This window comes from Falco rusticolus, chromosome 8 (assembly GCF_015220075.1).
Source record: "Falco rusticolus isolate bFalRus1 chromosome 8, bFalRus1.pri, whole genome shotgun sequence".
Classification (NCBI taxonomy): domain Eukaryota; kingdom Metazoa; phylum Chordata; class Aves; order Falconiformes; family Falconidae; genus Falco; species Falco rusticolus.
Genome location: NC_051194.1, coordinates 15293519 through 15307311, shown reverse-complemented (window position 1 = coordinate 15307311; position 13793 = coordinate 15293519).

Below are 13793 nucleotides of genomic sequence, written 5' to 3'. Positions count from 1 at the left end.
CCTCAGTACATTCTCTGCCTGGTAGGATAACAATGAATAGGAGAAGCACCAGTCAACTGAACTCTGCTAATTAATTAGAATCCTACCAACTGCATAATAATAAAAAAAATGCACATCTTTGAGATCATATATTTCCAAACATTTAGTGAGAATAATTGAGTTATTAGGAAATGACTTTTACTTGCTCAGCTTCATTAGTACACCTAAGCATATTTCAGTTTTAAAAGTCACTAGTCAAAACCAGCATCAAGACAACTCAGCTGCAGAATCCATCTCCAGTGCAGAAATGTATTAGATGGATCATGATAGGAAAAATGTATCATTAGATTAATTGGGCAATTATTAGAATTCACAGCTGCTCTCTTTGACAATGGATTCAGTGGTTCTGAACTAATGAGGGATACTTTCTATACACTTTCTACAAATAAAAGTTTCTAGAAACACTCATTTCTTTGATGTGTGGCATGAAAGCTAATAAAAAAGGGACCGTACACTCAAACTAAGCTGCTATTCAAGAAGTATGATCAAAAGGTAGTTCTTATAGCCATGCTTCTCTAACTAATATACTGCATTCAATAATGAATTGAGAATGCTTATGATGTCCATTTACTTCAATAGTACCTTTTTTTATTTTTTTTTAAAGCTTTATTGAAAACAGGGTTGGGCCCAATTTGGTTTTTATAGCCAGTATATTTTTCAAGCAACACAATTCAACAAAAGATGAGGTTTTTAAAGTGGTTTATTTTAAAAGGTATGTAAACCACAGTAATGAAATATGAGAACCAAATCCTTATGGTGCAAGTCAGATATGACCTGAAATATGCCAGGTCATCACCTGTCCAGTGATCCTACTCAATCGTATCAGTTGAGTTACAGGACAAAAACCTAACCAGCAGCACGCAGTTGCTTATCCAGATCATACTTCTTGAAGGTCAAAATAATCTTGTAAAGCAAAGAAATACAACAGTATCTCTGCTTGTTGTGGTGCATCTGGCCCCCTCCTCTGGGCCACTCTACAATCACAGGAATCCCTGTTAAGCCTTGGCATTTGAGTAGTGGCTTGGAGAGTTAAGCACCCCTTGATCGTACCAGTAACTTTTGCATGACTAAGCATTACCATCCTTAGCAGGAACTCCTGTTACCTCATAAAGGTGGAAAATTATAATCAGTCATCCCCTGACATCCTTGGGACATTTGTGACCTGAACCATAGCTCAAGTGGAATGATACCACTGTCACTGAAAAATGTCTGACTCTGATAACGGCCAGGATGGAACTTTATGAACAACTAAAGCCAATCATCTCCAACCCTACAAACAGTGGTCCTAAGTGAGACCATTTGAGCTCTCCTGGACTACAGGTGGCTGTGATCAACACCTCCCTCTGAGCAAGATGTTGCTCAGAGCTCACGAACTCCCAAGTTTGCCATGCTAGGGGAATGTTACTGAAAGCTGGTAACAGAGCCTAAGATGATACCCCTGCCTGTTGAGGCTCAACCTTTCACCTTTTGAGGAATGCAAAAGTATTTGACATGTTTCACTGAACTTGAGGGGAACTTTTAGTAGGTATATACCTCTGTATGTATATTTCTACATACCTATCCCTTTGTGTTTGTGTGCGTGTGTGCATGAATTGATTTAGATACCTCACAACCACTACGTGTGTTATCATTTCAGAGCCATAACTAAATCATTATTATTGAAGTAAATTCTATTGAATCACTTTGTAAATGTTTCATTAATGATTTAGTGCTACTAAAATTTTGTGATCAACCTTAAACTGTGAATAAACCCTCATTCTCTATATACACTTAGATACAATCTGTTGACCAAGTCTGGACTAAGATTGGATCTAGCCACACCTAAACTCTACCAGAGGGTTTAGGAAACAACGAGGTCCACTCTAAACCTCATGACTCAACAGTAGGGTCTCCCTTACCCCTAGTGTCTTTGATCCCTCTGTAAATAATTCTAGCTTACATCTAACTTGATTTTTTTTTCTTTATATGTTTTATACGTAAAATACATAATAGTGCGAACCTTGCCATTGAACCTTGTGAAGTCACACTCTCACAAACTCATATTAAAACTATTTTGCTCATACCGTTGATGGTGATTCTTAACCTAAACCACGCATTTGCGACACTTATTTATGACCCTTTAGAAGAGTTCTTCAATTTATCTTCCTTGGGGCAGAGAAGTCCACGAATGGCTGAAGGCACAGCCAACTCACCCACACAGGAACAGCCAGGGCTTCTTTCCTGGGGCAGCATGCAGTTTTCCAAGCATGCAGTACCCAAATTCTGTTCGCATCAACTCTCCTGTCCACTGTTGCACCGCTGGAGATCACTTGCAGTATGCAAGGCTGCAGCTTCTTCCTAAAGTTGAGTTTTCTTCTCTCCCTTTCCACCCTAGTACTGCTACAAAACATTAAACTGTGTGTGCATGAGTATGTTATTTTCATCCATTAGTCATATTGCTACAAGTAATGTTTGAATGAAAATATAAATGACCGTGGACATAGGCCACTGAAAAGTCATGCTAGAGAGCATGATATGCAGAACACATAGAATATCCAAAGGGTTAAAGCAGATAAATAAACACAAGATCAAAACACTTTTCTACAGAAAAGCATTAATTTAGTCCTGAAACAAACACAACAAAAATAAGAAAAAAAATAAGTCCTGAAGGTTTTGGCAGTAGAGCTTTGCTCGTCATATGTATATTCTTATATAAAGCTTCACTAAAACTTTTACTGAAATACTTGAGTTTACCTGAAATATTTTCGTAAAGTTTCAACTGGAGCTTTTTATTCCAACTCAAAGTAATTAGCTTTTTCTTATCTCCTTGTATTGAGATGAAAACAACAATCAATTTTTCAATCAGGAAAGGCATTCCAGAAAAACACCCAAACAAACCCAACCTATCACTAGAGGTTGCTTTCATAAGAATTTTCAAATGAACATCTAAACAGAACTTCAAATACTTAGCTTTTATTTTTCATTAGGTGGGATTGATCTAAGAGTAAGGAAATTCCTCTCTAGCGCTCAGAGAATAAAATAAACAGCCAGAAAAATATATCCTAGTCAGGAGAAAGCCTATATTTATGTATTAATGAAAGATGAACACAAAATTGACACTGATGTAACAAGAGAAGTTGTGTTGACTAGTGGCCGAACAAGGAAACTGAAATATGTTGTAGTGAAAAGCCCTTGCCTTGGGAGAGCTCAAAAGCTATTTATTAATTTCTTTCACACAGCTCTGCTACTAGGCAGAGCCCTTGCAAGCTCTCAGCTTTAGTCAGCATTTTACATAATCTCCTTACTTAAAGCTACACAAGCTTCTCCAGCAAATTCTGAAAGCTGCTTTTAGATCTTGTACAAACAGCACCACACTCCCATATTTACAAATTTCTTCTCTGAAAGGAGTGATCCAACTTTCTTGGCCAAATCCCCACTGAATTTTGTGGATATTCATGAAGGATAAATACAGCACATAAAGGACAAAGCAAATTTGCTTTTCCAGTCAGCAGGCAGGATTGCTCAAATACCATTAACAGAAGGAGGGAGGGGCAGGGAAGGGAGGGATACAGTTCTTCAGATATGCCAGGCTTGTCGAGCAAAGGTTTCACAGGACAGTTAGCATATCATTTGGTAATACCAACAGAAAATAGTGATTCCATACTGAAATTTGTTACCCATTTTGATTTCTCCACCTGAATGCAACACTCAAAAAACATGACTCAAAACCCCAGAACAATAATCACCTTCTAGATAATATAATTTGTTACAGCTGTAACAAGACTTAAGCATTTACTGTCATTCTTTAAATTACTGTAAATACTTAAAATTCCACAGGCTTGCCATATTTTACTCTAGGCAGGAAAGTCTTTCTTGGCAGTTAGATCTTCACAAAACAGCTCCCGTGTTCCACTTACATTTTTTTTTTAATTTTTTTTTAATCCTTGGCCTTAATGGTGGTATTACAGGCAAAACTATATACTGCAGCATTTTCTTTTTTTCTTTCCCCTGCATCTCTCTGCGTATTTTGCCTGTATACAGGTCCGTTAAAGACAGTAAAGAACTCGCATGTTTAGCGGTAAGTATCCCTCAGAGATTATTCTTAGCACGTATAGAGACAGATGATTAACCTGATCTTATGCAAACCTTTAACATGTTAGGAAAGGAAAGACGACAACAGGGAGCAGGGTAGAAGGCAGCGTGATTTCAATAAACAGATAAAACACTGTCCTACTGGTTCCTTGAGTTAGCACTGCTCTGAATATGGAACCATGGTCTATGTGCTCCATAGTCCAATATACAAAAAAAAAAAAAAAGGCAGAGGCAGTGTGTAACAACAGTTCACTGGACCCCTGCTCAGACTCAGATTTTGGCTAACCCAGCTCATGCTAAGGTTTGAAGAACAGTGGCAGCCATGTCATCAGGTCAAAGCGAGAGCACCACCTCAGTGGGACCAGTGGCCAGGAAGAGCTAACCAGCCTTACGCAGCTATCACCTGCAAACTGCCATCTCCTGCAGCCATTGCCTTTTGTCTGGCAGTTCTGTCAGGATCTCCTAACCTATGGAGATGGTATAGACCAAGGCTTTGAGCTAGAAGGTATAAAACATCAGTTTAATCAAAAAACTTCTGAAGCAGATCCAACAGAAGCCGGACAGCAGTCCGGTTTTCATACTTCCTGCGATACAGGGGTCGCCTGCACCCTGACACAGAAGGAATGATGAGCACTTTCACCTTCAGCTAGGTCATTAATTTTATTTTCCTCATAAATGCATGGATTAAGAATTATGGGTTATAAGTTATGAAACTTTATGATTTGAATGGTATATAAGTGATTTCATGATAGACTAGACTGGGCAAAAGGGGACTGAGCCCCTATTTGTCATATTTATTGTATTTCTTAATGAGCTTATGAAATAAAATTAAAATCACAGAGTATGCTGTCCTATAAATTTAAGAGATTCAAATGGACCATTACGTCATTGGGGTGGGGTTTTATAGTTTCATACTGTTTGGTACACAAACTACAGTACTCCCAGTCCTTCGTCTGGACAAGCCTCACTGCTTTGGCTGCTTCTTTTCCCTTATTTTGCTGCTCCATTTCCTACCTCCCACCTTACACCTACCTGTCTGGCTGTAACCCCTCCTCACCCCTAGAAGGTAATCTCTCTGTTTTACCAACTGTGTCATGAAACAGGTTTCCTTTTTATAGTGCAGGGCTGTTTCACTGAAGAGCCCAAGCTGCGGAGTGACTTTACTGCCTTGGGCTTCATTTTACATGTTGTCTTTAGAGACACAGAGCTCACTATAGCAAGGCATGTTTTGTCATTTTCTGCTGTGGAAATTACCCTTTTCCATAACTCACAACGTTTCCCACATGGCTTGCAACCTTCATACCAGTATCACTTAATAATAATATTTTCAGTCATTTTCTACTCAGATTCTTTTAAGCCAAGAGCCCGTCGTTCCCATCCAAGGGAAGATTCAAATAACCAGAAGTCTATCACAAAAAACAAAGCTTCACAGAAAAAGAAGCCTCTCCACATGCCATGGTCCCCTGCTGCTACAGCTCTGGCACGGGGAGTTCCCACCCTGTCTGCACTACATACCACTGAAACACACCATCTTGGAAGGGTCATAAATGGTGTCGTTCAGCCTAAATCTATTGACAATTAGGTTAAAAACTGAAAAGCCTGAAAAGGATTTTACTGATGAACAAAATACTATCATTTCTAAAAGCAACTGGGCACATGTCTTGCACAGATGGTTTTTCTTTAACACTTAGTTTTTCTCACCTGATTGCATGCATGATTCACTAAATACAATCACTAGCAAGATACTGCACAGCTATTATTATGATGCTGAATTAGGAACAGAGACATTCTGGGTTTAACTATAACAAAATTACTAAATGCACAGACTTCTTTTATCACAGATAATATAATACTTCATTCTTTTAAAAACTCTACTGTATTACTTTTTCCAAGCTGCATGTTAAGTCTTCATAGACTCCTTAGTGCTACCCCTAATCTAGATGAAAGATTTTATTATGGTTTGAAAGAAATATATATTTTTTTTCATCAGGGCTAGTAGTAAGATAAGGGCTTCTATAAAATTTTATAGAAGATATACCTATGCAGATACACTGTCACGTGTTCTCCCAGACTACTATTATGATGCTACAGTGTTGAGTTTTCTCATACCTTCAATCAAATGAGCTTAGATGAAGTGAACTAAACTGATATTTGATTTTGCTGATATCAGAGACCCCATTCTTACAGTCTGCCTGATTAAAGATCAGAATGTACCTGGGAAGGTGAACTTGTCATGCAATATTCCTTCTACCATTTCTCAGTTTTCTTAATGTTCTTAGAAATTTTATTACTAAGTTCTTAAAAAGTCATATTTCAGAAGGTCCAATGTCTTTTTATATATATTATGTACAGGTAAATATGTTGCCTGCAGTATCTCCTGTGCAATTTCTACACTGAGACCTTCCAGTCTGTTTTCTCATAATTGTGTTAGTTGCAATTAACATATTCTAACCGTTATTTCTAAATAAAAGTTACTTAAAATATCTGTTATTTCTCCCTGAATTTTTTTTATTGTAATTTATAACTTTCAGACCATTTCCAGTTACAAAATTAAATCTCTACATATTTGTATCACATCTCAACACAGAAGAGTGCCAAATGTCCATGAGAAGATGCGTGCAATTTTTTCTTTTCATTGAAGCAAGAAGTTGTTTAAATATTACATTATATGGAAGAGGTATGGCTTTGTTTGACTAGGAGTTATTTAAATAACTAAATAAAACATACTTATTGTAATTAGAAGTTGTCCAGACTACCTCTTACTTAAAATAAATACTGAAGTTAAAGACTAAACCTGCCTGGGTCCATCAAGAAAAGCGAGATTAGTGTACCTGAGAGTTTCCTCTTATGGAGGCTTGCTCAGATAAATTCCTGTCACAGAGATGTCCACATACAGACTACGCAAGACAAAAGGCAAAGGAAGTGTCTGAAACCCTACCGCATTGTTGGTATCAACATAACCAATGAGGAAGAGAAACACACAGCTTTCTGACAGCCTTGGTGAAGTAGGCTAGGCATTTTTCTCCATATCTCTTAGATTGAGATTCTTTTCCAAGTGTTTTAGAGCTCGGATGTGAATAACGAATGCTTACATTTTCATTCTAACTCTTTCCTCTTTTAGTGTGATTTAAGCTAACTTGGTAACAACAAGAATTTATCCAATTAGAGTTTTGGTAAACTTTTTTAACTGGAACCCCTTGCTCACTTGTGCATCCTCAACCATATAAAAATGCACACAGGTGGGCTATTTGAGCTGAATAAGCCAGGTCAGGAACTGGAACTTCATGAGTCCAGACTGAAGTGTTTTCCAGTGGTTTTTAGTGACCAGGAGTGCAACAGCAGCAGAGAGGTATACAGTCCTGGTTTCAGCTGGGACAGAGCTGCTTTTCTTCTTAGTAGCTGGTGCAGTGCTGTGTTTTGGGTTTGGTGTGAGAACAATGTTGGTGACACACTGATGGGTTCAGTTGGTGCTGGGTGATGTTTATACTAAGCCAAGGGCTTTTCAGTTTCTCCGGCCCTGCCAGTGAGAGGGCTGGGGGTACAAGGAATTGTGAGGGGACACGGCTGGGACAGCTGGCCCCAACTGGCCAAAGGGCCATTCCCTACCATATGATGTCAAGCTGAGTGTATAAGCTGGGGAAAGAAGGCAGAAGAGGGGGACATCCAGCATTAAGACATTTGTCTACCCAAGTAACACTACATGTGATGGAACCCTGCTTTCCTGGAGATGGCTGAACACCTGCGTACTGATAGAAAGTAGTGAATTAATTCCTTGTTTTGCTTTGCTTGCATGCATGGCTTTTGCTTTTCCTACCTATTAAATTGTTCTTCTCTCAACCCTCAAGTTTTACATTCCTTTCCAATTCTCCTCCCCAGCCCTCTGGGTGAAGCGGCAGTGCGTGAGTGGCTGGGTGGTACTTGGTTGCTGGCCAAGGTTAAACCAGAACACATACCTAGAAGACCTCCGATTGTTAAAAAGAAAACATCACATATGTCTTCTGGTTATGTTCCTTTCAAAAATCCCAGTTTTGAGTTGTCATTACATGAATCTTAGTCTCAAATGAAAAAAGTGAAAAGCAAACAAGTCTTTATAATCAACTATACTTACAGGCATATATTTCAAGAATAAAGAGGTCCTTATAAGAAAAGAAACACAAATTTTGATTTATATCAGTCTTCTTCACTTGTTTTCTTAATCTAAAAATTAGCAAAGTTGGCAACCAGAGCATCATATCGATATCTATTATTTTATCTAAAAGGGAACACTGCCTTCTGATGCTACTGGGATCTTTATTTCAATCCATCCTTTATCAATTCAATTATAAATATCAGAAACAAACTCAATCTCTCCTAAGTCTTCCTTAATACTATAATAGCACTAAAAAAAAAAAATCAATTGTTCTCCACTTTTAAGGACAGAACCTGTACATGTTAATTTTTGAATTATGACATATTCCTCTCAGTTCAGTTTTTCACAAACATAGGATTGTTTGGTTTTATATAGAAAACACTTTTAACCGCACCAATGACCAACATTACTAATGATACAAATCTCAAATTATATACCCGCATCCTTTACAAGGTAACCCATTGGGTTTTTTTGGCCAGGAAATGGGGATACAAAGAAAGGGACATGAAAGCCCATGGTTAGGAGCAGCACCAGTAAGAGAACCCAGATCTCCTAGGTTACAATAGAGTTTTCGATTCAGGTGGACACGCTCCTTACCCAGTCCAAAATCCTCCCTATTTGCCTGCTAACCTCTCAGGCCTTCACAAGAACCTCATGGGGGATTAAACTAAACTGGATTGAAATATACTGGAGAATAAAAAAAAATAATAATATGTTGAGAGCAGGATAAGGATTGCAACTTAGGAAGTTTCTTACTCAAAACAGAATTTGAGGAATAGAGTGACTTCTTTGGCTGAATTTCTCTTCAGATCATATGAAGGATGCAAACACCCCCTAAAGAAGGAAGGCAATCTGTTTCAAGAGGTATCAACACATCATTGCTAGGTGAGTTCTAATTTTAAGGCCTTTCAGTCTTAAATATTAATATAAATACATAGATAAAATTACAAAAGAACTCATTCACTTCTCTCTTCTATCAGGAAAAGCAGTATTATAAACAACTTCTACTAAATTCCTAATAAAGGTTTTTTTCCTGCTCTCACTAAGAAATAAAGACCATCCTTACATTATATGATAACACTCCATGGGGCAACTGCTGAGATGGCTGAGCAGTTTTCTTAGACTACTTTTGCTGTCAAAGGTAAACTTGTTTTTACCATGGGATAACTAATACCTAAAAACTTGCCTTTGCAAGAGAACATTGGAGGCAAAACATTTTATACAAGGTAAGCTAAGCAAAATGAAATGAACTCATCCAAAGGAATGCATTTTATCATGTTGCTGTTTATAGTAACCTCAGAGGAATCAAAGTACCCTGCTTCTATTTAAGATTTTGCAGTGGTAGAGCTGACATCCATTTACTTAATAGCAAAGCAAAACAAACTATCTTTGAAACAGCAAGGGAAACACCCAAGTTAAAAAATACTGCAGATATCAGTAAGCTTCAGAAGCATAACTAGTACATGTGCAGCAGAGCCACCAAACAGGCAAAAGTTAGAATGCCAAAAGCAACAGAGAGAAAAAAAAGCAACATTATTTGTCAAACAAAACTTGGATGGATAGCAAGAAGACAAAATGTGTTATTGCTTCTTGATTTATGCCGCAACATATTTTTTCCGCTAGTCACAACTACACAGATATTATTTCTATTGTCCATAGTGGTTTTCAAATCCCATTCCTAAGTCTATTCAATTGAATTTCCAGGATATCTGCCACTGTACCACTTGCTTGCCAGCATCTGATGAGTGAGGTAATAGTACTTTTTATTATCTACTTTTGTGAAGGGAAATCCATAAGCACAACAGTACAGGCTATTTCTAGGCTTCACAATATTTCACAGCCATGACTGCATCTCCTGGTTTCACATTTGCAGCTACAAGCTCTTATCTAGCGCCTCATGCCACCAAAATGCATGCCCCTCTACATAATAGGGGCTTAAAGCAAGAACACAATCATTTGTACACAGAACTGACCAGTTGGGGTGAGGTCCAACAAGGCATGTGAGCACCTGCTTTTAGATATATCAGCATCATCCTTCCCTCCTGATGCTGCCATGAATTTCTGATCATGTTCCCTGGTACTCCATGTGACTAATACAGGATTAGACACCAACAAAAGACCTAGATAAAACATTACTATATGGATACATAATGAATTGTCGCAGCACTCTCCAAACTATCAATCTGCAACAAGGTCTTTTAGCATCTCATACCAACACACTCTTCATGCCAGTCCCTCTGCTGCCTTCTCCTCATCTCACCTCACTCAGGGCCCACTCTCTTCTCTTGCTTCTTCCTCAGCTGCCTCTCTTCATTGGCTCTCAACCACTTAACAGAACCAGCCACAGCTGCACCTTATCTACATTGGCCAACCCACCGCCCCTGAAGCCAACCCACAGTTGTATATTATCATTGCTAATTAACCCAGCTTCATTCCTCTACAATGAATAATGCACAAATATTTATTAGTCTTAACCAATAGAATTCATGTCCTGACTTGGAATCTGTGGTAACTGAATAATAATTTGGGTTTGAGTGGGGTTTTTTGTTTGTGTGTTTGTTTTTCAATTTATTGTTGTTGTTCAGGTTTGGTGTGTCATCCCTCTGCAACATGTCTTTCAACAAGGTCTGAAAAAACAGCATTCTATTCTCCACAAAGTATTCTCACTGGGAAGACTAGCATAGAGATTGAGTCTTAATACTGAATTCATGCTCACTAATACACTCTTCTCACTCCCTTCTGGGCTATTGAACCAAAAGCACCTTCTGCCTCATAACACTATAAAAAGACCACCTCTCCTTAACCTACAGCTGGCTGAAAATACAGCCCATGTGGATATAAGTATCTTGGAAGAAGAAGGCACTGAACCAAAAGCTGTGCTTCAGCCATGGTACAGCAGGAGGACGCCATCACTTCTCGTGCTGAAAAAAAACAAAAGAGTAGCTGTTGACCTGTATTTTGAGCATAGCACAGGCAAGATCCAAGCTGTTTGGTTCTTTCGAGAAAAAGGGTCTTTAAAAGCAATATAAAGCAGTAAAAATTGTTTGTTTTGTTTGTTTGTTTTTAAACACCTTGTCACACAGCTATGGTTCTGATCACAGAAGTTGAGGAGAGATTTTTAGGACCGCAGTTTTGGCCACATATTTTATTTTACCACTCTCCCATCTTCTAGCACCCACATCTTATTTCCCCTTTTCCTTATGAAATGGATTCCTTGTCTCTAGAAGTGAAATGATAATATAGATGAATCTTTTCTAAGGCACATCTACACCAAACCCCCACTTGGAATGAAGAAATTAAACTGTTTCTGTGTATATTTGAAACCAATGCTAAAGAAGCCAGATCTGGCTTAGAAGATTATCGAAATTTCCATGACATGGTTAGTACGAATCTCATTAGCCAGTTAATTCTCTGTAACCATTTGAAAACTAAATTATGTTTTTTAGAAGAACCACTTCAATTGCTTAAGCTTCAGTCTAGTGAGGTAAATTGCACATCTTTAATTATGAGGGATTAATTCTTCCATCTATCTTATTTTCAGTCAACTTGAGAAATGGCCTAGTCTCTCCACACTCTTCACTACCATGAATTTCATCCTTCATTGCACTGGACATCAGTTCTTTATTACTGCTGAAGTTTTTTAGGTTGAAATCCTTCATCATTAGCTTCACATTCTCACCCTCACTATGAATTACTTTGATACTTTTTCCTTGATCATCATCATGAGCCTAATGCATTTCTGCCAGTTACAGAAACTATGACTCCCTTGAGTAGCTGGCAACTGGAATATGGCCCTGAGTTGCAACTCTCCTTGGTGATCAATTCCCTCATTGTTTTCTTGTATAGTTTGTTGTTTGGTTGTTTTTGTTGGTTTTTTTTTTTTGTGGGGGCTTTTTTTTTTATCTTTATCATTTTAACAGTATAGTCATACCTTTCCAAAAATCAATATTTAATTTAATCCCTTTCACTGCATATCAGGCCACATGATACAAAAATAATTTTTCTTTTGCTCCTGAAACCCTTCTTTTTAAGCCACGTTCATTCTGTAGAGTCACTTTTCTCCAATTCCTTTCTCAGCCCTCAGCTTTTTTCATTAATATTCCTCCTCCTTTCAGTGGTTGTTGGGTTTGTTTTGGGTATTTTTGTTTGTTTGGGGTTTTTTTGGAACATTTTTATAAAAAATATGCTAATTAACATCTGAGTTGCATTCTGTCCACAGCAAGAAAAAAATAACATCTTAAAATACTAGCCCTTCAGCTACCTGTTCAGGGAAAAAACATATCAGCTCAGATTCAAGAGTGTTTTCTGTGAAACAACATGAATGATGTCAGAGAAGCAGAAAATCCATGTTTTCATGGAGGACTATTTTGCATATACCAAAACAAACAAACAAAAAGCAGTTTTTGTTTGGTTGTTTTCTGGTTGGTTGGGTTTTTTTCATCATATCATCAGGTGGCTTTTTGGTGGTGGATTTGTTTTGGTTTTTGCTGTTGGTTTTTTTTGTTGTTGTGGTGGTTTTTAAGTAGCATCTTATTCATTGCCAAGAAATTGAAATTGCAGAGCTAGATAAAACCTAAGGAGATTTTTGTTCTATACAAAGCTCTCATAGTCCAAGCAGGCTATGAGATAAGTGTACCCTTGTCATGGTCACCTAAATGAGCTGCACACAGCTCCTACAGAGACATAAAACTTTTATTGTGTAGCTTTTGTCACAGGAAAATAAATAATGGATATTTAAATACTGTATTCTATTAAACATACCATACAAAAGCATACATAACAACAACCAACAGCTGTGAAGCTCTTGCTATGAATCACTGATTCTTCTTTCTAAAGTTACCAAGCGAAGCTCCTGTAGACTTTGTGAACACTAAGGAAACACAAAAAGCCATATCCTGCTGGAAAGAAAGTGAATACTTTGCATGAGTGTACAACAGTTAAAAGCTCTGTGGCAGATGAAGCTCTTTAGATACAGAAGACAACAGGAACAATTTTAACAGAATACATTTGTGCATCACACTAAGTTTGAGCCAAACCTGGACTTACAGAAAGGGCTAAGCAACTCTGAATGCTGAACTACGCATGAAAGTTACTAATCCAGCTTGAATCAGCCACATAAGAGCTCCGCATAAGGTGGAGTTGGATGTTTTAACACTGGTCACCAGTGGATCTATTAGAAAACCATCAAAGACTAACTTATCTCTTCCTAAGCTGAGAATTACAAGGGTCACTTACTCTATTGCTTGCTCAGGGGAGTAATAATGTAGCCTGTCACACCGACAGCACCCTGACGAAGCAAAACCACAATAGCACTTGCAGATTTATTAAAGGCAACTCAGTTTAAGAAACTAAGGGCAGACACCTACAACCCTAATCTATTGTTACAACATATATTAAGCAAGTAAAATAATTACATAGCACTTCTCTACTTTGACAAAACAATTTCCGAAATTTTTAGGAATGCAAAAGATATTTAGTTGATGCTAATATATGTGTATGTGTATATATATATATTTATAAATATAAATCCAGTGCTAAGACTGTTAATTCATTT